Source organism: Saimiri boliviensis, chromosome 15 (genome assembly GCF_048565385.1).
Source record: "Saimiri boliviensis isolate mSaiBol1 chromosome 15, mSaiBol1.pri, whole genome shotgun sequence".
Taxonomy (NCBI): domain Eukaryota; kingdom Metazoa; phylum Chordata; class Mammalia; order Primates; family Cebidae; genus Saimiri; species Saimiri boliviensis.
Window position 1 is genome coordinate 78,177,785 of NC_133463.1, and position 24,932 is coordinate 78,202,716.

At 45.7% G+C, this 24,932-nt stretch overlaps 1 long non-coding RNA gene across 3 annotated transcripts in view; it reads right to left on the reverse strand.

The window, feature by feature from the left end:
* Nucleotides 1-24,932, reverse strand: part of LOC141581498 (uncharacterized) — a 72,715-nt gene that overhangs the window by 32,490 nt on the left and 15,293 nt on the right. The window contains exons 1-4 of one of the 3 annotated variants that reach the window (XR_012514183.1): nucleotides 21,524-22,558; nucleotides 21,006-21,184; nucleotides 2,626-2,938; nucleotides 1,255-1,488 (exon numbers count right to left, since the gene is read on the reverse strand). This is a non-coding gene — a long non-coding RNA (uncharacterized LOC141581498). Of the gene's footprint in view, nucleotides 1-1,254; nucleotides 1,489-2,625; nucleotides 2,939-21,005; nucleotides 21,324-21,523; nucleotides 22,559-24,932 lie in introns of those variants that run through there. The other 2 variants (XR_012514182.1, XR_012514181.1) reach the window with 2 other exon arrangements.

Here is a 24,932-nt window from a genome sequence, read left to right on the forward strand (position 1 = left end):
CTAAGTTGCAAAATGACTTGCGTTCGAGGCCAGGTGGCTCACGCCTGTAATCCCAGCACTTTGGGAGGCCAAGGCAAGCAGATCACTTGAGGTCAGGAGTTTGAGACCAGTCTTTCCAACATAGTTAAACCCCCATCTCTACTAAAAATACAAAAATTAGCCAGGCATGGTGCCTGTAATCCCAGCTACTCAGGAGCCTGAGGCAAGAAAATCACCTGAACCCCGGAGACGAAGGTTGCAATGAGCCACAATCACACCACTGCACTCCAACCTGGGTGACAGAGTCAGACTCCATCAAAAAAAAAGAAAAAAAAAAAAAGATGACTTGGGTTTGAGTTCTGATCACCACCTTAGAGAGGCTGACTTTAAAAAATGACTTTCCCATTTACCCTGATACTCTGCATTCTCACCTACTGAAACTCACAATTGTTCTTCTATGGAACTCAAAGGGTAGTTTCAAAGATGAAATGAGTTAATGTATATGAAAGCTCTTTTAAAATCGTCATGTGCAAATATAAGTTCCTCTGAAAAACTGGTGTTGCCCTAAAGATGGCCGGGGTTGCTCTCTTACTCTAAAAATCCTCTTATTCAATCCCAGCCCGCCTCACTCATTCATCATTGCAGGAAAATGTGCCAAAGATCAAAAACAGGTGAGTTCTGACCCCAGGGAAAGAGCAAAGAAGTAACTGGACTGTAAGCACCAGCTGGTCCTGTTCTGCCCTGCCCTAGTTGAACTGTGAACAGCTAAGAAGTGCTGTTCCTTTAAACTTTGCCCCTTGGTGGCTCACAGATGAGTAGATTCGGGCAGCAGCTGTCAGCTCTGCAGGCAGCAGAGAATCTTTCCAGGGCAGCATTCCCAGCAGTGTCAGGGTGGGAGGATGAAACTAGGTGAGACAAGCAACCCGAAAGTCTCATTCAAAAGCCTCTACTGCCATCTACTGGTCATCTGAAGAACTCATTGGCAAAAAGCCAAGAATGGACTACCCTGGAGGCAGGGTGGAAACGAGTCAGCAAGGGACTGCATTGTCTGGATCAATTCATCCACCCCTCATTCTCCAACTGAGGAAACTAAAACCCAAAGAGGTAACAAGGCTTGTCTGAAGTCACTCTTCTAACCCATGGCAGCCCGTTACCTCTTGGATACACACATTAGCTCTGCCCCACCCCACAACATTTCTGTCTGAATATATAAACTATCAGTAAAACTGGCTTAGAGGAAAGAGGTGGTGGTGGTGGTGATTGAGACAGTCTTACCATGTTGACCAGGCTGGTCTTGAACTCTTGGCCTCAGGTGATCCTCCAGCATCAGCCTCCCAATGTGTTGGGATGACAGGCATAAGCCACCACACCCAGCCAGAAGAGTTTCTGCCAGGTATCCTCTTCCTCTCCATTTTCAGTTCCACCTTCTCTGCTTTGCAGTAGAAGCCCCAGACTGGACCTGTTGTCTTATCCATCTAGAACCCAGTGTCTCATGCTGTCCAGCAGTCCCTTTCAGGGAGAAAACATTGAGCCATTCACTTGAAAGCACTTGCTTGCTTTTTTTTTTTTTTTTTTTTTTTTTAAGAATATGAATAGGACAAATCCTGTTTAGCAGACACTCAACACCAGGCGTCCCCAAACTACAGCCTGCGGGCCGCATGCGGCCCCCAGAGGCCATTTCTCTGGCCCACCGCCGCACTTCAGGAAGGGGCACCTCTTTCATTGGTGGTCAGTGAGAGGAGCACAGTATGTGGCGGCCCTCCAACGGTCTGAGGGACAGTGAACTGGCCTCCTGTGTAAAAAGTCTGGGGACGCCTGCTCAACACTCTTAAACTACAGAAAGGAAGCTAAGGCTCAGAAACGCCAAAGGATTTGCTCCTAAAGTGCCTGACATTAGGATCGCCTGGGTCTCTTTTACAAATGCCAAAGTTCAGGCTACACCCAGACCTATTGAATCAGAATCTCTGGGGTAGAAAACAGGCAGCAGGAGTTTTCGAAGCTCCCCCACACCCAGGTGATTCCAACGTTTGGGAACCACTGACTGATGTTCTCCTAATTAGCAGGTAAGATGGCAGGGACCCGAGTCTTTCCACGTGCAGGCCAGTGAAGAAAAGTGATGTCCATATTTCAGTTGTTTGCATCACTTGAAGATTTTTGCCATTTCCACACACTAGCTATATTAACATGTTAAGTAACCCCCTTTTTTACCTAAAGCAATGTCTTTTTAAAAGAACCGTTTCTGTCAGAAATGGAAAAACAGTCTCTTGTCACAAAACAAAACTCAACCGTGAAGGACATACACTAAAAACCAAAAGTCAAAATGAAAATGCACATCCATGTATGAAATAAAGTTATCTCACTTTCAAATTGGGGGGGGGACCACTGCGAAGAAAGGTACCTTCTCTGCTCCGGATGAGGCTAAAAGAAATGTGGCAAAAACACACTTTGGGGCAGAGAGTATCTGTTCACTCCTCACCTCTCCCTGCGTGTGCACCATTTTCTCTCTCTGCCGTTCCGTCTGTCGCCCAGTCTCACTACGAAGCTGGGGGGGACTCCCATCGGCATCCCCTGTGTTCCAAGACCTGAGCCCAGGACTGCGGGTTCTGGCCAAATCGTAATTGTGACAGCATCTCGCCCAGGACTTACCCAACAGCTGGAGCACTGTCCCCCGTTACTAAGAGCAACGGACGTTCTGTTGGCATCGTCCTGGCCCTTTCCTGATAGGCTGACCCGCACGTTGGGGTGGAACCGTGGCACCACCATCTCTTTGTGCCCCCGACCTGGGACTGCAGCCCAACTCCATGACCCCGTTTCCGTTTCCTGCAGGTGAGTGTCATCACGCTGTTTGCTCAGAACACAGCTGCTTGGCAGGCAGGAGATGCGGAGTGCAGGCCCCGGCTGCGCTGGGCAGTGTCCTCAACACCACGGACCCACGGGTGGCTGACTGGGGCTGTCTTCACTGACAAAAAAAGGGGGGGGTGGTGGTGGTTGTTAGCAATTGCTCCTGAAAACATCATTTGTGCTTGTTTTTAAAATATCTGGAAATAGTCTTTTGAACAACCGTTCGAAAGAAAGCTGGTTATTCAATTTTTTCCCAATCACATAGAATCATCACCTCTACACCTTTAAGAGAAAGAACTTTTAAAAACTGATTATCACATTAGTATGTGGCCAATTTAGATATTTAAGTAAAAGAAGAAAGGCAATAAGAAGAAAATTGAAAGCACCTGTAGTTCCACGGCCTCTAGAAGGCCATTATTAACCGTGTGTGATCAATCTTCTCTTTATTGTGTACTTTGTGCATTTCATACAAATTGAGTTCACAGAAAACATACTACGTGTATCGTTTGTCTAACACAGCAATATACTACTATCACCTATCATTCAATGTCCCATACGGCATCACTTGTAAGGAATGTAGAATATTGTTTACAAATGACTAAGATGAAGAGAGCGAAAGAATTAATGTACTGAGGACCCTAAAACGGTAGATATTATAATGCCCATTTTAAAGATGGGAAAATGAAGGTAAAGGAGCAGCCAGTTAACTGTGGAAGAGATGCCCACCAGGTCTGCGTGGTTTCTAACCTAAACTCCTCCGATATCCGTGTTTCCTCTGCATCCCTTGTCATTAGGCTCACCTTGGAAATCTGCATCTTCAACATGTAATACATGTTATTAAAAATTTAACTCCCATTGAGAGTCTATGAAGAGCTACCTGAGGTCAGATCATGATTCAGCAGAACCGAGTTAACAAGATTTTGCCTCTGATGGAGGGCAGACGTGATCAGATATGGGCTCTCACAACCTTACATGTCAAGAGGAAAGAACTCCAGACCAGATGTCAGGAGATCCGGGTTGTATTCTCACCTCCCCCAGTCACCAGCCAAAAAGCCTGGCCACATCCCTCAATTTATCTGAGCCTCAGTTTTCCAAACTATTCATTGGGATAACATAACCTTCCCTGTCAGGTTGAATCAATTCTAAATAGCAAAGGAAATAATGAAGCAATATACAAACGTAAGAGACCTTTATGAACCCTACTACGAATCCATCACTGGTGAATTTTTGCAGCTCTCGAAAACACATCAAAGACTTGTAAACAGCGAAGGAAACTATAAGCCCAACTAATTTTAGAGAGAGAAAGATGGACTTCCTGAGAAGTTAGGCAGCTTGCCCAAAGATTCAGAGTGAGTTAGGAGCCCAGCTAACACTAGGAGCTAGTGTCTGGGTTCACACAGCAATATTCCTTTTATAAGACCACCTTTACGGTGATGAATGTCCCAGACACACTCATATAAATACGTTGACAGCAATTCAGTTTAGTTCCGTTTATTTCAGTTGAGTAAAGATAAGCTGAGCGTTTGTTTGCCATGTACAGTGACCTCTTCAGTCAAGAAATTCCAGCTCTTGTTTTTGTCTTAACTTTCTTTCAACTTTGAGGGTTTCTCTGCGTGTTCCTTACCTAAGACCTGCCTGAAAAGAGTAGAGAAAAACATAAAGAAACTTGGAGCCTGAACGTTCCACATGCTGGAAGTTGTCACACCCAATTGCAGATACAGCACTCCCCTGAATGTGACCTGAAGTGGTTTCGTCAATTGATCACATCCCAGGAATTTGGAGAGTTTCCAGGGCAGGAAAAAATTAGTTACAGAGTCACAGAGCAGTGCAGCCTGTCACATGAAAGTCACTTCCAGCTTGGAACGGATTGCACATTCCTGCCTTCTGAGTGGTGTTTCATATGGCTGAGATCTGGCCTGTCTGTGGACAGTCCCTAAAGCAGCAGAAGGAAGCCAGGGGGTAGGGACATTCCAACACCCTGCCCTAGACCTACAGTCACAGAAAAGGAGAATTTCCTGATGCTCCTCCAAGCCTTGCCTCAACTTAATGGTGTCTGAGCAAAAACATCAAGTTTCAATTTACCTCCATTTTGAAATGCTGAAAGCATTTGTCATTAAATAGCATGAAGACTCTCCTGCCCCAACTCAGCTTTTGGTCAAACTGTTGACATGGCATACACAAGGATAGCAGGGTTTCCTACACATATATCAGAACTTCTAAATGTTTCTTATAGGCCAAGTACCATTGTATACCATGCCTTGACTCATCTAACCCTTACAGACAACCTCAGAAGAGAGGTGCTCTTATCACTATCACAGCCAAGAAACCTGGGACTCAGGATGGGTAAGTAACTTGTACAAGGTCAAAAACTGACAAATGGCAATGCACAAACTTAACACAGGTCTGTCTGACTCCAAATCCCAGGTCTACACTGGTTGGATACATATGAGGCAGAGGCCAGGCGTGGTGGCTCTCACCTGTAATCCCAGCACTTTGGGAGGCCAAGGTGGGTGGATCACCTGAGGTCAGGAGTTCAAGACCAGCCTGGCTGACATCATGAAACCCCATCTCTACTAAAAATACAAAAATTAGCCGAGGATGGCGGCGAGTGCCTGTAATCCCAGCTACTTGTGAGGCTGAGCCAGGAGAATCACTTGAACCCGGGAGGCGGAAGTTGCAGTGACCCGAGATCGCACCATTGCACTCCAGCCTGGGTGACGAGAGAGAAACTCCATCTCAATTAATATATGTATATGAGGCAGAATGACCTTCAAATAATACACAAGGGTTTAAGAGTCTGGCCTCTGTTTTGTTGATTGTGAGGCCCTGTCATATTTCCAAGTCACCTATTGCTGGGTTCCACAGCTTTAACAGTTTGAAAAGTCTTCCTCATGTCAAAATGTTTCATCAGGCTTTGTTCCCGCCCTCTGCAACCCACAGCCCTCTTCCTTCCCAAACTCCTCCGAGAAGTCTGTCTCAGCCCCCATTCCCATGAAATACATCTGCTGACATCACAAAGGGATTCTTGTCTAACTTCCCTCTCTATTTGAAGTTTAAGCAAAATGTTTCTTGTTCTAATCTAAGTAAAAGAGCATGATTGTCCTCTATGTCATGTTATTCTCACAGTTACAATATGTGCTTACATCTGCTGGTACAAAATATGTCTAATTTTTTTTTCTAAAACCCTAGGGCTAAAAGGAGCCTGGAAATTCTTTTACTTCCCTTTGCCTTCAGACAGGACCCTTGTAAGTCAACAAAGCATGAAAATACCCTGCAAAGGCAGGGCACGGTGGCTCAAGCCTGTAATCCCAGCACTTTGGGAGGCTGAGGCAGGTGGATCACGAGATCAAGAGATCGAGACCATCCTGGTCAACATGGTGAAACCCCGTCTCTACTAAAAATACAAAAAAAAATTAGCTGGGCATGGTGGCGTGTGCCTGTAATCCCAGCTACTCAGGAGGCTGAGGCAGGAGAATTGCCTGAACCCAGGAGGCGGAGGTTGTGGTGAGCCGAGATCGCGCCATTGCACTCCAGCCTGGGTAACAAGAGCGAAACTCCATCTCAAAAAAAAAAAAAATACTCTGCAAAATCTATCAGTAGCCGCATTTTATATACTAGGAAGTCGAGGCAGGGTGACTGATCTGAAGTCCCTCAGGCAGATTGTGGCTAGAGCAAGAACGGAAGCATGGACCAGGGTCTCTCAGAGGAAGCTCTGTCTTCCCGTACAGCCTTTTCTATAGCATCTATGCACTAACAATAAGCTATCAACCCTGTAAAGGTCCATGGACATATGAGAACATTATCTTCTTATAGGCATTGAATAATTCCATTTATCTGACATTTCCTGCACTGTCCTAAAGATACAGAGGCAGGTTAATTAATTTACCACCCCCAAGAAGTGCTGGTCAAGGTCTCAGAATCAAGAACCACCTCTATAACAGACAGACATTGAGCACCCTCTGTAGGTAAAGCAGAGTCTTGCAAGCTGGCCCCAATGGCAGTCCTGCATCTGCCTGTTCCACACACTCCCTGGACGTTTGTGTGACAGGCTCTGCAGAAGACAAGCATAAAGCAGGCCTGAGGGTGAGTCCCAGCCTAGCTCTGCCACTCACCAGCGGTGTGGCCATGGGCAAGTTACCTCCATGGGTTGGACCTGGGCTTTCTCATCTTTCAGTTTGTGTTAATAACAAATTGTGGTGGGTTAAATGCTGTCTCCCACCCCAATAGATATGTAATTATGTAAAGGTTCTTAAGATGAGATCATCCCGTATTATCCAGGTGGTCTCTAAATCCAGTGACAAGTGTCCTTACCACACCAGAAAGAGACACCATAAGAAGGAAAATCCATGCAAAAAAAAAAAAGATGAAGGTAGAGGCAAGAATAATACAGCCACAAGCCACAGAATTTCCGGACCCTCCATGAGCCGAAAGAGGCTAAGACAAAGTCCCTTCTAGAACCGCCAGAGTGAGTGTGACCTGCCAGCACCTTGAGTTTGTACTCTGGCCTCCAGGACTCTAGGCAAACAAATTTCTGGGGGACTTTTTAAGCCATTAAGCATGTGGTCATTTGTTAAAACAGCCCTAGGAAAGGAGGATCCACCTGTTTCGTGGCATGTTAAGCATGGAACCTCTTCCGTAGTAAGTGCTTCATCGTATTATTGGTATTATTCTTGCCCTGACCATGCTCCAAGTTAACTTAAGTCCGTTTTCATTCTGCCCGTGCCTCCTGGAGACCACCCGCCCACCCAAAGCTCCAGAATCAGGGTTTTAATATTTTGATTTAGGCTTGTTTATTTGTTAGGAGGAGGGGATGCACATACCATTTCCTATTTTTCAAAATAATAGCCCCAAATTTTGATTCGAGTGAAGCTTTGGATGGACCCTTAAAGGTGTATATTTTTTTTAATTCACAGCTCATTCTGATACAAAACTGGGACCGATATTCAGTCAATGCACGCTGACCAGCATCCTCTGCTTCATCTGGGAGTGGATCCTTCGGTGAAATATTTGGCTTCTCTCTGCACACCAGCACTGCTCTCCCATTAACCACTGAAATGGGGAAAATCAGCCAAGCAGACTGGTAGGCCCAGAACACGCAGCTGGGAACAAAGCTAGTCCAGAGGGCTTGAACTGTGTTGGGGAAGCCGGGTCAGCATGGACGGGCTCCAGGGGACAGAGCATGCACGGCAACATGACAGAAGGACCTGGCACAGGCCCCTGGGGGCCCGAACTCCTCCATACAGAACTGCTCTTTTTATCTGTTGTATAAACTAGGAATATGCATACAACTGGTTTAGGAAAAAAAGTTTTAAAGCATTCTGATGATTGAAAAAATAATTGTAAAACCACTGATAGGGCATACTTGTTTTCTAGGCAGGAAACTGCGTTCCAAAAAGATTAAGTGACATGCCCAGGATCATCATACAGTGAGGAACTGACGGCCAAGACCAGAGTCTTGAACTCTGGGTCTTTATCCAGGGCCCACCAGCTCCATCAGCAGCAGCCTCAGCCACCAGCCCCCCTGACCTCTCAGAGTCCAGTGCCTCTCTCTAGGTACATTAGCCCCCACGTCCCTCAGAAGGTCCATGCCTGGCAGGGAAGAGGACGCCTGGGCAATGCTGTCAGCCTTTCCTTTGGGAATGGCCTTGGTCTTGGTCCGTACCGAGGCAGCCCAATTTCTAGGCCATTGCTGCCAGAGGTAGTGTCATTGCTTGGGAAACCTTCCTGCTGATCAGAACTTCCTCTCCACTGTAACTTTTCCCCTCCTTAGAGCCAACATCCAGACCTTATCTCAGATGAGGAAATGTTTAGGGCACAGGACCGTTGAGATATTTCTCAGAACACAAATTACAAGGCACATGTTTTCACAGAGAAGAAAATGAAGAGAAGACACCCAGTGATCACCATGCTGGTTCTGAGAACAAGCCCTTATCTGCTCTGACCCAGCTCTGGACTCACGGACTGGTGTCAGCCTCACAACTGCTCAGTGAGGCAGCTAGAAAAAGTCCAAAGCTTTAGGTGGGGGAGTCCCTCACCGAAAGGCAAAGGTCCAAAAACATCAATACTTAAGAGAGAGCTCCAGCCTCAAAGCCCTGGGCTGCACCAAGCCGACATACCACAGCAAAAGCCATGAAGTCCTTAAAAGTGTAAGCACCTCACCAAGCTCCTAGCATGGAGGGATTGCACGTTAAAACCCTGATCATGTCAGAAATGTCTGTGCAAGCTCTTCCCTCAGGAAGCCCCAATGTGGTGAGTAGGATACTGTGTATGTTCAAACAACTAAGCGGCCATAAGATTACAATAATCATTCCAAGCAGGAAAAAAAAGGAAGACAAGATGAGGTGATACAAAGAACTAAATGGTCAACACATAATGGAATCAGTAATTACGAGACGAGTTCAGAGGCGAAGTTCAGGTAGGAAGGACTAGCACGACTTGGCTTAATAAATTCATTAAATACCTACTACCTGCCAGAATTTGAGGATTTTTCTTTCAACAACTTCACAAGGTCTAAGTATCACCGAGGGGCCTGCTGAAATGTGGAGAAGCCAAGTGACCTCCCACAGTAAGTAACTCACCTGTAGGAACCAGGGTGAGTTCTGTCTCATTCTCCTGACTAATTGCCTGAGTTTCCTTAGCCATAGAGGTCTTGCGCAATTACAGGAGTTTCCTCAGCCATAGAGGTCCTAAGCAATTGCCGGAGTTTCCTTAGCCATAGTGGACAAGCGGAGCTTGGACAAAGTCAAAGGGAAGGAGCGGGATCATTGCAGGCAGGTGAAAGGAGCAGCTGACATCGCAGAGGCAGGAACGTCAAAAGCACACGTGGGGCTGCTAACAGTGATGACTTTAGCTAGGAAGGAGGTTTCTGGAAGGGATAGGACTTACTGAGTAGTTACTGTGCTAAGCAAAGTTCTAAGAACTTTACATAGATAATTAGTTTCATTTAACCCTAGGGATAACGCTGTGAGGTAATGAGGTATTATTATTCCTAAAGTATGGATAAGGAAGTCAAAGCATAGAGAGGTTAAGTAACTTGCCCAAGATCACACAGCTGATAGGCAGCAGAGGTAAGACTTGAACATAGTCAGGATTGAAAGTCCATCCCCTTAATCACTACAATGTACTTGAAGGAGTTTGTCATAGAAAGCTGGAAAAGCTGGATTCCCTGTGAGGCTACCTTGAATGTCAAGCGCTTGCACTTAATCTTTCTGCAGAAAAAAAAAAAAATGGAATTATAATAAAATAACTGTTTCTATGAAAACAAAGCAAAGTGAGAGCAGAGAAGCTCTCAAGACAAAGATCAACCAAATAAAGGGCTGCAGACTCCTCACGCGTTGGGGTTCTCTGCATGTTTCACTTCCACAGCAATCACGTGATCAAAGCAGAAAGGTTCTTTTAGCTGTGGGGAGAAGCATGGACTGGGAAGAGGAAGGCACAGTCGGATGCTGGCTTCAGAGGCAAAGCAGGAAGTGACGAAGGCGTGCAGTACGTAGGAGCTGCAGGAAGGCTGAACAGCGGAGGTGGATGGGAGAGCAATGGAGAAGGAAGGATCAAAAGGCTTTGATGAAACGATTAGAGCAAAGTAGTCATTACTGGTTGTGGCTTATGTTAACCTACAAAGAACCATTTTCTGACCCAAGAACTGGGCTGACAGGTCCCCATAAGAATGAGGCAGATCACAGACTGGATAAAGAAAATATGGTACATATACACCGTGGAATACTATGCAGCCATAAAAAGGGATGAGTTTATGTCCTTCGCAGGGACATGGATGAAGCTGGAAGCCATCATTCTCAGCAAACTAACACAGAACAGAAAACTAAACACCACATTTTCTCACTCATAAGTGGGTGTTGAACAATGAGAACACATGGACACAGGGAGGGGAACATCACACACAGGGGCCTGTCAGGGGTTGGGATGCTAGGAGAGGGATAGCAGGGGGTGGGGGCATAGGGGAGGGATAGCATTAGAAGAAATACCTAATGTAGATGATGGGGTGATAGATGCAGCAAAGCACCATGGCACGTGTATACCTATGTAACAAACCTGCACGTTCTGCACACGTACCCCAGAACTTAAAGTATAATAATTTTTTTTAAAAAAAAGAATGAGGCAGAATGTCTGAAGCTATCTCTGCTCCAGAAAGTCAAGAAAGGTTTATCTTTGTATTCGTGCCTGTCACCTTCTGCATGCTTCTGGGAAAGGAGTTCCTTTGTCTAAAGAGCCCTCCAGGGGAAGGGCTGTTCAGAGACTTAGAACCAAAAGAAAGAAAAGACACAATGAGATGCACAGATCCTCCCAGAGATCAGCCTTAGGAGCCCCCAGACTCTCCTATGTAGAAATCTACACAAGATTTCCCTGGCATTTATGCAGGGCACTTCCTGTTAGAAGGAGATTTCATGTATATTACCATGCTTGATTCCATTCACCCCTTCCAAGAAAAAACAAAGCCATGGGAGTGTGGGCCAAGAATGAGCATGTTAGCAGCTCTGTTCCAGGTAGCATACTCTGCACTCTCCCTCAGCTGTTTTAGATCATCCTCACACTCCCTGGGACATGCTTTTACTCCCCCCATATTATAAGCGAGGACTTGAGCTCTGGTGTGATGAAATGACTTTTCATGATCAAACAACTGAGAAGGAAGAGGCTCGAGATGGACGCTGCCTTTGCCTTTTCCCTGGGACAGGAAGGCAGAACTAACCTCACCATCTCACAGGCAAGGAAATAATCAAGGCCCCAAAACACCATGCAGATCAATGCCAGAGTGAGACTAAAACCCAGAGCTCACAATTTCCAGTCCTGTGTTCATTTTGCATTTCGTTATGTTATTTGAGCACATTTGCATTTTGGCAAGTTCAGTTCCTTAAGGAAAGGGTCCAGGTCTTTACATCTCAACATCCCCACAATGGCCAAGACCACAGACAGCCTCTGAAGACATGAAGCATCTATTGCTGATTTGTTGAATTAATTAAGTGCTGTAACTTGTCTCTTTGGTGCCAACGTCTCACCTCTTCAATTCATTCTGCATGCTACTTCTAGAAGTATGGTGCTAAAGCATTTGTCCTCTTCTTCAACAAATGCAATCCCTTTCCACCTTGAAGCTCAGCGCAAATGCCATCTTCCCCATGAAGCCTTCTTCAGTCTCACCGTGATAATGCCCTGTCTCTGCTTCTCCCATCCCGCTTGGCTAATCCCTCTGCTGTGCACTCATGGGCATCTCCTTCATGACATCATCCATTCCTTGAGGAACTGTCAGCCTATGTACGCTGAATAAACACTGATGAGCAAACACATGAAGGAATGCATGAATGGATGGATTAGTTAATCAATAAAAACACAGAGAAATGACAGGATGGAGAGGTGAAATACTGGAACTCAGTAGCTGAAAACAATGGACTTTATGTCAGAGCCTCCGGATCTACAGAGTTTTACCCCTAACTTGCGGTGGGATCTAGGTAAAGTCACCTCCCCTCTTTTTGCCTCTTTTTGCTTGTTTTATAAAAGAAAGAGTTAGAGTAGAATCGCTGCAACTCCCCATTCTCTAATTCTGTGAATGAAAAGTTCATCCTTGGACAAACCCCATTAACGGATGTTTTGTGTTTCCTCCCTTGAAAACAACCATTATCCCTCAACCAGCATCTTATCTGAAGCAAACCTGCTCTGCCTCATCCCCACCAGGAGCTTTGCTATCTCTTAAGGGACCTCCTCAGGGTGTTTGTGAACAAAGCAAGTGTCTTATCTGGTCACTCTCTCCTGTGCTATCCTGCCCTTGGAAAACGTGAATGGATTTGCAGAAAACAGCCTCTGATAGTCTTCCGGCCCCAGGGATGGCTAGAAAGGGAGCCTCGGCTTTCTTGGAAAGATTGTGCAATTTCACGCTACTATCAGGGCTGACAAGGTGGCGACCCCTAGCCCTGGACCCTTCAGCTAAGTTCAACTCCAGGTCAAGTCAGGGGCCCCCAGCAGCTCGGGGGCACGGGATCCACAAGGAAGAAATTCCAGGATGTTGCCAGAAGCTAACAACAGTTCCCAGCTGTTCCCAGTCGCCTCCTGCCATTGAAGTAGTTTGGAGTGGGGGTCTTCACACAGACACAGCAGAAGGAGGGTCAAACTAACGACTGTGCCTCTGGGCCAGGGTATAGGACAGGCCAGGGAGAACAGAAGTCTCTTTGTTATTGGCAGCCTCCTGCCCATGGCTCCCTAGAGCCTTGATGGAGACCTCTCTCTCCCAAAACCTTGAGGACCTTGGCCTCGCTTGTCTTGATGCAGCTCTCCTTGTATAATGACGGTAAAACTGCGGCTTGCCGAGGGCCTGGAGCCTCACTCTACGATTCCTTTTGGAGCACATGCTGTGAAACTCCCTTATTAAAAGGTAGTTCCAGAACTAATCTCCCTTGAGAGGAACAAAAACAACACCAACTTTAGAACTGATTTGGCCTGGAATGCCTGCTCCCACCCCCGCCACACCCCCGCACCCATCCCCATGCCCCCAGACCAACTTTTTGTCTGGCAAGCTCCTGCTCATCATTCAGGTCTCAGTTTTGATGTCCCCACCTCAGAAATGCCTCTCCTGCCCACCTTTCACAAATCAAATTATGCCCCTCCTCTTAACATAGTCATCCATTTTGCCTGGTTTTATTATTCCTTCCTGGAACTCACCACACCTTGTACTTGTGCATTTTGTGTGTCTGTGCAACGATCATGTCCGTACCTAGCACTTCAGTCTCCTGATGGTAGAGGCTGTATTTGTCTTTTCATCACCAAGAACCCACATACCTGCCTGGCACACTGTAAGTGTCGTTGTTTTTTAAAAAACAAATAGATACATAAATGAATGAATGAATGAATGATTTAATATAGAAGAGTATTATCTTCAGAATCCTAGAAGAAATATTTTATATTTATTAAGAGTTATGAAGCCCCTAATACATGGTATCTTTACTGTTTATTTTGCTGTTAAAAAAAATATGTATGTACATATGAAGATGAAGAAGACACTTGGTCCCCAAGGAGTTCACAGGCTACTGGAAGAGCTAGACATGTAATTTGCCAATGCCAAATGCTGTGTTCTCATTAAATCCTCACCTGCGGGGTAAGCATTATGACTTGCATTTGACAAGGAAGCATTAAGATACTCAGAAACATTAAGTTCTTTGTTCAAACCACAGAGCTAGTGAGTGCCCAACCTAAAGCCAGGTCTCCCAAATTCTGGGACAAAGGGTGTGCCACCAGCTGTCCTCCTGCCTTCTGGACTTAGACTGTTTTTTAATTCTTGCATTTGAAAGCAGATATGTCCAGAATTCTAGGAAATCAAACTACTTTCCAGGAGTAACTCTGGCAGGACCAAGAGGTGGTCTTGCTTCGGGAGCTTGACACCCTGCTCCCTGTTCCAAGCTAGGTACTGACTCATTCTGAGAAGAAGGGCTTGGGCAACAGCTGCGAATGCCCAGTCTCACCCACACTGAGCCGGTTTTCACATCTTTCTTGGCTCAAGGGATTTTAGAAGGCTTGTGCTGAAGAGGTTTCATTTGAATGTCAGCAACCATCTGAGGGGACAATGTCTGCCATTAGCCAAAGACTCCAGGTCTACTCTACTTGGTTACGTCAACACTCCAAAGAAAGCTGTGTTCTGGATGGGCACTGTGGCTCATGCTTATCATTCCAGCACTTTGAGAGGCCAAGGTGGGTGTAGGTGAATCCCTTGAGCTCAGGAGTTCAAGATCTGGACAACATGACAAAACTCTGTCTCTACAAAAAATAAAAATTTAAAAAAAAAAAAAATAGCTGGTCATGGTGGTGCATGCCTGCAGTCCCAGCTACTGGAGAGGCTGAGATGGGAGGATGACTTGAGTCTGGGAGGCAGAGGTTGCAGTAAGCAGAGATCATACCACTGTACAACAGCCTGGATGATAGAGTAAGATCCTTTCTCATAAAAAAAGAAATGTTCTGACTTAGAAACTGCTCCCCCAGGAGCCAACTTGATGAGCACCTGTGAACAAGTATTTTTATACTGCAAAGCACAAACCTTTAGACTCACAAAACTGTATTATCTGGGTAAAGTTACTCAAATTCTTTAAACCTTACCTTCCCAATCTGAAAAATAAATTCTTATGATACTTGTGAAAACTGAATTAGGTGAATCACATGCCACCTTGTATCACGTGGTAGCTCGCCACCATCGTTTTTTTAACCTTCATTTTCCTCCTTTATTTCTTACTCCATCTTTCTCTTGGTCCTTATCTCATTCTGTTATTTTCTGGCCATTTCTCATATTGTGAAGGTCCTTTAGGTTCTGACCTTGCCCTCTGGGGAGTAACTCCCACCTCCTAATCATCAGAATGCAGGAGAGTCCAAAATAAAGCACAATGAGAATTTCCTGGAAGAGTTGAGAACAGCTGCATGAGGAGGGAGTTTTAACTCTTTCTTGACAATAGAGTGGAAGGTTTCTTGTTGGAAGAAAATTCCTGGGCTTTCCGAGCATGGAGTGTTTGGGGTGCCCTATCCACACAGTGGATCTTGAGAGAGGACTTGGGCCATGGAGCCGGGCAGAGGAAGACGAGACTGACGAAGTTTCCCAGGGTCACTGTGGAAGCTCTAGATGGCACCTGGAATGGCCTCCCGTGGCTATGGAAGGAGTTTAACACAGGAGTGAAATATCGCATCTGTGTTTGATGAAGGCAAATCCCATGCTGGCCATGGGAAGGGTGGATAAAAAAACAAGAGACGCTAGAGGCAATGACACCAATTAGGAGGTTTTTGAAGTGAATGCTCACAAATACGGCCAGACAGAGGGCCCAGAAGGAGGCAAATGGCAGTGACGATAGAGACAAAGCAATGGCTCAAGAGACACCTCTAACGCACCACACATGGCACTTGGCAATTGATGTATGCAGGAGGCAATAGAAAGAGCACAAAAATGCCCCTGAGGTTTCCAGCTTGGGAGGTGAGTTGTCCAGCGTCCCCTTTAAGAAAGGCGTGGAATGCAAGAGACATGCCCGTATCAGGGAAAAAACAATAAATTTAGTTGGTGACATGTCCCGTTTGAATTATTTATGGGACATCCAGGTGATGTCCAAAAGGTGTGCAGCAAGTGGATCTGGAGTGTAAACGAGACATCTGGATTGGAGATGCAGTTTGGGGGCCATTTGGCATGAAGGTAACAAGAGAATTTACGAGTGAATAAGGACACCATCAGGATAGAGTCCCTACTTTAAAAAATAAAAGTAAAAAAGCTGAAACGCCAGCATTGAGAGAAAGACAAGCCAGCCAAGGAAAGCAGGAAGGAATGCACAGAGAGAGGGGGAGAGAGGTAGGAAGACTGAAAAGGGCAGGTGAGAGTAGAAGGAGGAGGGGAAGCCGCGTATGGCCGTTATGCAAATTCCTGTGTTGAAATTCATAGAACTGTACACCAAAATAAGTCAACTTTTTGTGCAATAATGTAAAATATAAAATCAATAAAATACCGAAAGAAGTTCCTTATGAACCTACCTTCCAGGGGAGGAAAGCGCTGTTCACACTGTGGCAGATTTCCTTCTAGTCTTTTCTATTTTCTTATACAGTTTTTGAAAGGAAATTATATGCACAATTAACAAGTACAAACGTCACCTTTCCCAATCTATATTACATTGTTTTAAAATTCCGCGTGGTAAATAAATAAAGCAATACCAACACAGGGAAGGAAGGAAGGAAGGAGAAAAGGGAGGGAAGGAGGGATGAAGGGAGGGAAGGAGGGAGAAAAGGCTCATAGATGCTGCTGAACCCAGCAAAGGGAAAAGATCGTATAAGCCTGAGAGGAGACTATGGTTTCTTTCAAATTCATTTTAAATCTTACCTAAAGCTTGGACATATACATCCATTTTGAAAGCTCTTGCCCCATTTTTCAAAGAAGGAACAAGAAAAAAGAAGCTTCCTTTTCTTTTTTTTTTTTTCCGGGAAAGGGAGGTGGTGGCCCTTAAGTCACTGTCTCAGACTCCTTCTGTGTAGTAACATCTCCATCTGCAGGACACAAACGGTGTCACCACAGAGCTCAAGGAGGCTGTTCAAGTTGGCAGACCTACAACTCCAATAAACACGGAGGTTTGGGGAGCTTCTCGGTCTAGACGCGTGTAGCAACCTAACCCAGCAGCACCTTCACCCCTCCCCCTCCCCTATTAAATACTCCACTATCCCTGTAGCTACAAAAATGTAAACATTAAACCTATTACCAGGGAATATCGGATTCTGAACCCCATTGAAAGCAAGGAGGGCTAGATGTGATTTAAGCCGTCTTGTGGCAAAAGGGCAAGTTGGTATGTAACAAGCATTGGTAGGTAATTAAGGACTCCCAAGTTCCAGGCCCAGCCCTGCCACTAGCAAGGCGAGGCCCAGAGACCCTCCTAACCAGATCACGGGCTTTGCCACCATTTAGATGAGGATGTGGGGCTCACAGCACAGCAGTGTTCCCCCATGTAGTCTTAATAATAATTACGTTGATTGGTTTTTCACGTCCAACGGCCTGTCTCATCTCCCAGTTTGTCAATAACAGAGTAATAAAACAGGTGTGATTAATTAGCATCTTCAAACTTTGAGAGAGAATCTGCTCAATAAAAAAAAGGCATGGCCAGGCAAAGCTCATTGGGGAAGAGGATGGGACCCCTCAGAGCTCACTGGGAGAAGCTGTTTGGAGTGACCCAGTTTCCTCTTGACCCCACATATGTGACCACAAACCTGCCTACACCCGGATGAAGCCCTATAGCATTTCCACATTTGGGTCTTTGACTGCAGCTCTGATAGGGGACCTGTTTCATTCTCTCTCATCATATGAATGACCCACTGACAGCCCAGGAATACATGAGGCTGTGAGATTCTCCAAGAGAAAAATGAGCTTAGAGGCCCAAACTCCTAGGATTGGTCTCATGTAAGCACTGACACTAATATGGTTCTTGGGCCCAAACTGCAGCGAAGTAAACAGGTGTGGGCCTAACAGCCTCCAGGAATGGAGAAGGCAAGGGGAGAAGGAACAAGCCCCTGTCAAAGGCAAGGAGGAGAGACAGAAGAGAGACAAGGGCCCTTGCTACCGACTGATTTAAAGGGCCAGGTCCCAAGCCCCAAGTGCCCATCATGAGTCACGATCATAATCTCACACTATCCTTAGAAATGGACAGTAGCACCTGAACCACCGTTGATGAAAGGCCGGAAAAGCTGGGCCCTTTAAATAATCAGCCCTTTGAGGGAAGGAGTGGAGGTTGCCAGGTACTTTTTTTTTTTTTTTTTTGAGACGGAGTTTCGCTCTTGTTACCCAGGCTGGAGTGCAATGGCGCGATCTCGGCTCACCGCAACCTCCGCCTCCTGGGCTCAGGCAATTCTCCTGCCTCAGCCTCCTGAGTAGCTGGGATTACAGGCATGCGCCACCACGCCCAGCTAGTGTTTTGTATTTTTAGTAGAGACGGGGTTTCACCGTGTTGACCAGGATGGTCTCGATCTCTCGACCTCGTGATCCACCCGCCTCGGCCTCCCAAAGTGCTGGGATTACAGGCGTGAGCCACCGCGCCCGGCCTGCCAGGTACTTTTAATGGATAGAGTGATACAACTGATGAATGCGTACTGTATTCTTTTGCAGCCAACACTGTAAATGAATATGTTTATCTTACCTCTTATACCTACCTGAAGGGAGAACTTCACACTAGATGCTCTATTCACCAAAATATGCCACAGAAGTTGTTAGTAAAAGAGAAAAGGTTTAATTTTCTGCTTACTAGAGAAGTAAGCAAAATACCAGTTAGTTTAGTCCTTGGGTTTGATCATCTTTCTAACACACCTAATTCCTTTTCTCTTAATAAATTACTACACTCAGAAAAATATCAAGTTGTTGATTTTTGATGTTCTATGCTTCCATTACTATAGCGTGTTTATTTAGTTCCTAGAAGTACTGTGACACTATATAGAAACACACAGCAAGTACAACGGTCAGTAAAACAAATTCCAGCTCTGTTCTCCTGGAGCTCAGAGCCATGGAAGGTGACTTCACAGTGAAAGGCACAGGCTCTGAGGCCAGACAGTCAGAGTCCCCATCTGCTGCTTCCTAAGTGATCTAGGGCATAATGATTAACATCTCTGTGCCATATTTTCCTCAAGTGGAAAATGTAAGTAATAATAGTACTGAGCTCCTGCGGTATGGTGTGTATTGACTGAGGCTGTAGTCAAGAGCTTAAAGCTGCACCAGATATATGGTGAGCATTCAATAAGTATAAATGATTATCATCAGGTATAAAGCCCTGAGGATCATTCTAAATAACTGTACTGAACAACATGGAATATATAGTATAAAAGGGGGGCGGGGGAGATTACCCTGAGAATGCACTGACTCAAAATAGTCCTTATATGTTGGGGTAGGCTGAACAATGCCCCTCCAAAAGATGATCAAGTCTTAACCCTTGGAATCTGTGAATGTCACTTTATATGACAGAAAAACTTTGCAGATATGGTTAAGGATGGTGAGATAAGGAGATTATCTGGGGTTAGCCAGGTAGGTCTAATATAATCACGAGGGCCCTTCTAAGAGGCAGGCAGATCAGAATCAGATATAGAAGGTGGTGATATGACAGTGGAAGCAGAGGGAGAAAAGGTCACGTGATGTGGGCTATGAGCAAAGGGATGTAGATGGCCCCTAGCAGCTGGAAAAGACAAGGAAGCGTACAGACGGAATTCAGCTCGACAGATACCTTGATTTTAGACCCTGAAGGTTCATTTCACACTTCTGACCTCCAGAACTTTAAGACATTCATGTTGTTATAAGCCACAATGTTTGCGGCAGCAAATACAAATGCAGATGTGAATAAGAAGGTAATCTTATTTCCCTTTAATATCTCTCATTTGAATGACAGCATAATAGAATTGAAAGAGCACTGGGCCTGGTGTTTGAAATCTGTTCCTACAAATTACTGTGTGTCTTCAGATAAGTTACTTAACCTCTCTGAGCCTCATTGTTCCATCTTGAAAAGGAAGATAAACATACTAATTTCAAGTGTTAGCTGCAAAAGTAGGTACTCAATAGTTGTATCACTCTTTCCATTAAAAATCCGTGGCACTCCTTTCCCAAAAGAGCTGACTATTGAAGAATCCATCTTTTCCGAGCTTTGATTAATGGTGGTCACAGGCCAGTGTCCATCTCTGAGTACTTGACTTCTCGTTGCTGTTTGTGTTTGGGACTGAAAATCTAGATTCCCACATTATCATTTGCCAGAGATAATATTTTAGTCTGTTTCCATGGCCTTCTAATACCTTAGCTCTACACAGCCATGCTTCTCACCCCCTACTCATAAGGACCAAAGACTCCTTAGATGACCACCTGTTCTCTGTTTTAAGCCACTTCGTTTTTGGCACATCAGTTCACCATCTCCTCATTGGTAAATTAGAGAAATCAGTCCAGAATCTTTCTTTAGAGACAGGATCTTGCTCTGTGCCCAGGCTGGAGCGCAGTGGCACGGTCACAGCTCACTGCAGCCTCGACCTCCCTGGCTTAAGCAATCTTCCCACCCCAGCCTCCCAAGTAGCTGGGACCACAGGTATGTGCCACCAAGCCCAGTTAATTTTTTAATTTTTTGTAGAGACAGGGTCTCACTGCATTGCCAGAGCTGGTCTCAAACTCCTAGGCTCAAGTGATCCACCTGCTTCAGCCTCTCAAAGTGCTAAGATTATAGGCCTGAGCCACCACGCCTGGCCAAGTTCAGAATCTTAGCCTGCCCTTGGAAATATTATAATGATGGCCACTGAGATGGCTTCCGGTCATGGCACTAGAGCCTGTATAAGAGGATGGAGTCTCTTTATCCTTCCCATTATTTTCCTGGGAGGGTGTTTCCGGGCTTAATATGATAGCATGCTGGAATTGAGTAACATAATATTAGGGGGAAAAAAGTAAAATTTGTCCTATAGATATTCCACTCTTAGACAAGAGAAAGTCTTCTCCTACTATGCCCCTATCCCCACTCCCTGTTTGCCCCCCACCCTAGCTGCAGAAGGGCCTTACATGAGCTAAGGCCCTCATCCTAGCCTAAGTGCAAAGAAGAGCAAGATGGAACCAGTGGACCCAGAGGATGAACTCTTAGTGGGGAGCGGGCATAGGCAAAGGGGTGCACCATGAAGCTGCTGGGGGAGAAAGAATAAACGAGAGAGCTCATGGCGGAGTGCCTCAGGGATGCCCATACCTGCGTGAGAAGGAGAGCTCCCTCTCGCCTGTCCTCTGGACTCTGTCTCCATGCATGGTCATGAAATAGTATGGCATTCATCCTGGTAATGAAGTGCACTTTTCCATCTTTGCAGAGGTTACAGACAAAGCAAAGATAATGCCAGCATTCACGTCATTTCATTTAATCCTCACAAAAACCTGTGGAGAAGATTATGGGATTCTCATAATGTAGACAAGGATTGATGTCCAAGGGCCAGCGTGTCCAAGGTAACCAGCTAGTCAGAGCCAGGATCCACAGGTCAGCCCAGCTCCAAAGCACATGCTCCTTCCAGACCTGGCCCCACTACTGCTGCTGAACCTTGCTCCCCTCCCCACATCTCCCCCCTACCCCCCATAACGTGGCCTCCAGAGCCAAAAGCATTTCCAAGGCCTCTTCCAACAGGGCCTGAGAGAAACCCTGGGTGGTCTAGAAACCTTGAAGTGAACATTGAGTTTTATCCTGGAACAAATGAAGAGCTGTAAGTAAAAGGTCCTCACCAAACTGGAAACAGCTGGACCCAGCTGAGGAGCAGGATCAAAATCACCTCTCCACGCTGCACCATGCTTCAGGAAGAGGCGTATCCATCACAGGGTCTTGGAAGGAGGCCAGGGGTGTCTACTGAGAGAGGGTGCCGCTGGTCTGCACAAGTGTGGGGAAGGGGAGCTCAAGGATGCTTAGCAGCTGCTCATGGGGAGCTATGCTGAACTGCAAAGACTGCAGAAGTGCCCTGGAGCTCTGTGGACAGCTGGAAACAAGTCCGATCTGCAAACATCCTGTTCATCCCTGCACCCACATGGGGCCAGGAGGGATGGAGCGGCTGTTCCTGGAGCACCCACGATGTGTTGATGTGCCGCAGGCGCTAAGCCGTGCGCTTTCACAGATGCTGTCTGAGATGGTCCCAGAGCTCTTCAGGGTCAAAAGCCCCTTCTTTCCCAGCCTCTGCCAAGACTGAAGCACCCCCCATGACAGCCTGTGTTTGAGTCAAAGTTCAGTTCTGTCCTGTACTTTTTCTTTAAACTGAGCTGGACCACACCATCAAGAAGAGATCTATTTTGTCCTGAGCCTCCTAGTGACCTGGTTTCAAATTTTTCGTACATGTAGGAATCCTGCCTTCCTACACGTATTAAAGGAAGAGAGCTGATGATCTGCATGTTTAACCAGTATTCCCAGGTGATATGTTTAGGGAGGTGGTCCCCAGAACATACTTTGAAAGTATTGCTTCTTTTCTAGGTCCTTGTCCGAAAGCCCCTCTTTAGGACCAACTCTTGCATGTGGCCCTACTGCCCTCTTCTCTCAGAACTTCCTGCTTCTGCCCTATATCCAGGCTAGCTTCCAGCATCTTCATTTCAATAACCCCTTGGCACAGCTGCTATGCACAGTAATTTGGTTTTATATCCCCACATCACCTGGCTATATTCCATCAGCCAAGCCCTACACACTGACAAGTCTGCCTGCAGGAGGACCCTTTATAAATTTGTCTTGCCCCTGTGAATTTCTCCTTGTGGCCTTCTGGATCCCAGCTCTCCTCTCATCGCTTGGTGCCTTTCCCCTATCCCATCCCATGCCCTCCTACGCCACCCTTGGCCCCAAAGAGCTCCATCATCTGAGCTAACTCCTTGTCCCCTAAGACTACATGGCAGGAGAGAGAGTCTTAAGGTCTCCAGAAGTTCTCAGGTGTCATACACATATGCGGTCTGGCAGGAAGGAGAAATTGGGCAAGTAAGAACTTTTCAGAGTTTACAAAGGAAGCTGGCCAAATGGCAGGAGAAAATTCAATGATGATGGAAATCTGTCATGGAAGTCGAAATTAGCCTTGTGGAAAAAGGATGCTCCTTTGAAATATTCAGTATTAGCTTAAAGTTTTATATGATCATGCCTTCTACTCCACACGAGAACTGTGCTAGCTTGAATGGGAAATGAATGTCTTAAATAGCTTATGACTAAAGGGGGAAAATGAAGAAAAGCTGTGCCTTTCTCTGTGCTATGCTTAATTCTAAAGGTTAGGTTTTAATACTCTGAGATAGAATAAAAGATCTCTAATCCATTTCTCAGAGATGCCTAGGGAGAATAAGGGGAGCTGAACTGGGTTGTAGAGAATCGGGTGGCAAGAGCCCAGTGCATGAAATGAGCCAGTGTTTCGGGGCCTCGGTGACGAACTTGGGCTTCAAAAGAAAAGGAGACAAGGGAAGCAACATGATATGGACACCACAATCTGCTGTCACCGGTCCCGCGAAGGGAGCACCGAGGCAGCAGACGATCAGAGTGTTGTGTTATTCACGAATGATAATTAGCACAGAGTAGTATTAGTGCAGAAAAAAGTGATACTCCCCAAAAGAAAATCACCTTGCTCAGCCTCTCATTTTATAGATTGGAAAACTGAGGCCCAAAGAGAAGAAAGTTGTCTGAAATCATTGGCCTGGCTGGTCATCTAGAGCAAAGATAAGAACAGCTGCCCAGTGAGCCCTGCTGCTCCCCAGCCCTGAGCAGCTCCCCTAACAGTATCTGGCTTCTAATTCATCATGAGTCTTCAAGGGCTTCTGTGTTTGGCACAAAAGTGCAGCACTTTGACCTGCAATAAATCACTGCAGCTAATGACCTCCTTGCTCCTTGTGACTGTCTGTGGACAGCCTGTTCTCTCTCACTCATGCAGGAAGAAAGCTGAGACCGCTGCTTGCCTTGAGAGAACCGGGAGAAAGGGGGCATCAAAAGGGGGAAGCTGGATTGATATTCTTTTTCCCTCTCCCTCACCTCTTATTCCTTCCTCCCTTCCCTCCTTCCTGCCTCCTTCTCTCCTCCCTTCCCTCTGTCCCTTTTTCCTCTGCCCCTTCCTTCTTCCCTCCTTTTTTCCTGTGTCACACAAATATGGCACTATAAACAAGCAATTTCTATGTTAAACCCCAATGCCATAACCTCAGTCATTTGGAATAGCCCCCTAATATGGTCACTTCAAGGTTAGAGTCTTGAAGCTTGGCCATTATCTCCTGCCACACAGGGGACTGCACAGATGCCCAAGTCCTGGTCCCCAGGCCCTTCAGCTTGGACAGTTTCTGCTGCTTCGGAGCCAAGCTTTAACCATGGGAATCCCTTGCCAGGCTGCCTCGGGTCCCATCTGCATTGACAATCACCCAGCACCCCTTCCTGTGGCTCTTGCCAGCTCCCTGGTATTCAGCTTCCTGAATCTTCACTGCTATGGAGCCTACAAATTCCACTTGACTCCCCCAACCTGGGAGAATCTCATCCTGGCTTTAGAATCTAAGTCAAGCACTTTCATTGCTTCTCATAGACATTTTGTCCGTTTGTAAGACGCGGCTTCTTCTAAGGACTCAGGCCTAAACCATTGGCCTCTCTGTGCCTTGGTTTCCTCTTCTATAAAGATAACTACCTACTCATAAAATAATTGAAAGGATTAAATAACTTAGTACATGTGATTTATTTAGAACATTGGCTACCATATAGAAAACACTGTATAATCAACTACTATTATAATTAATGATGTGTTGCAGCTGCCAAATAAAGTAATCATTCTTTAGGCTGCATTAATGGAAATATAATACATATAATAGTGGAGGTGACAGTCCTTGTATAATTGCCGCTAATGAGACCACACATGGTATATCTCAATTTCAGGGGAACTATTTTAAAGAAATTTAAATAAACTGAAGGGCATTCAAAGGAGATGGATCCAAATGGTGTAGAAGCTTAATACCTTCTTATATGAAAGGTATTAAGCTGTATTAGCTTGTTCTCATGCTGCTAATAAAGACATACCCGAGACTGGGCAATTTATAAAGGAAAGAGGTTTCATAGACTCACAGTTCAGCATCACTGAGGAGGCCTCAGGAAACTTACAATCACAGCAGAAGGGGAAGCAAACACAGCCTTCTTCACATGGCAGCAACAAGGAGA